The sequence below is a fragment of the Arachis ipaensis genome, chromosome B08 (genome assembly GCF_000816755.2).
Source record: "Arachis ipaensis cultivar K30076 chromosome B08, Araip1.1, whole genome shotgun sequence".
NCBI classification, from domain to species: domain Eukaryota; kingdom Viridiplantae; phylum Streptophyta; class Magnoliopsida; order Fabales; family Fabaceae; genus Arachis; species Arachis ipaensis.
In genome coordinates this window covers 31,630,283-31,631,123 of record NC_029792.2, presented here as the reverse complement: position 1 = coordinate 31,631,123, position 841 = coordinate 31,630,283, and the positions used below count along the sequence as shown (strand labels likewise).

The window sequence follows — 841 nt, the reverse complement described above, 5'->3', positions numbered from 1 at the left end:
TAAATCCTTGAACACCTCAGGATCTGTGGACCCCACAGGATCATCTCAGGATCTGTGGATCCCACAGGATCATCTCAGGATCTGTGGACCCCACAGAATCATCTCAGGATCTATGGACCCCACAGGATCCCCATCTACCTCCACTCACTTCTTCTCACCTCTCTTTCACACAATCCCATAAACACCCTTCCCCAAAAACCCTTCACCAATCACCTCAATCTCTCTTCCCCATCACCTCTTCACCACTCACATCCATCCATTCTTCCCCATAAACCTACCTCATAAACTCCACCTACCTTCAAAATTCAAAACCAATTTCCCACCCAAACCCACCCTAAATGGCCGAACCTTAACTCCCCTCCCTCCCCTATATATAGCCCTCCATTCTTCCTCATTTTCACACAACACAACCCTCTCCTCTCTACTTGGCCGAAACACACTTCACCCCTCTTCTCCAGATTTTCTTCTTCTTCTTCCTCTATTCTTTCTTTTATTGCTCGAGGGCGAGTAATATTCTAAGTTTGGTGTGGTAAAAGCATAAGCTTTTTGTTTTTCCATTACCATTGATGGCACCTAAGACCGGAGAATCCTCTAAGAAAGGAAAAGGGAAGATAAAAGTTTCCACCTCCGAGTCATAGGAGACGGAAAGGTTCATCTCCAAAGCCCATCAAGACCACTTCTATGATGTTGTGGCCAAGAAGAAGGTGATCCCTGAGGTCCCTTTCAAACTCAAAAGAAATGAGTATCCGGAGATCGGACATGAAATTCAAAGAAGAGGTTGGGAAGTTCTAACAAATCCCATCCAACAAGTCGGCATCCTAATGGTTCAAGAATTCTATGC

At 45.2% G+C, this 841-nt stretch overlaps 1 protein-coding gene across 1 annotated transcript in view; it reads left to right on the top strand.

The window, feature by feature from the left end:
* LOC110265282 (proline-rich receptor-like protein kinase PERK3) overlaps window positions 1-841 on the top strand; it is an 11,478-nt gene that overhangs the window by 7,163 nt on the left and 3,474 nt on the right. The gene's annotated exons all lie outside the window — the stretch shown is intronic.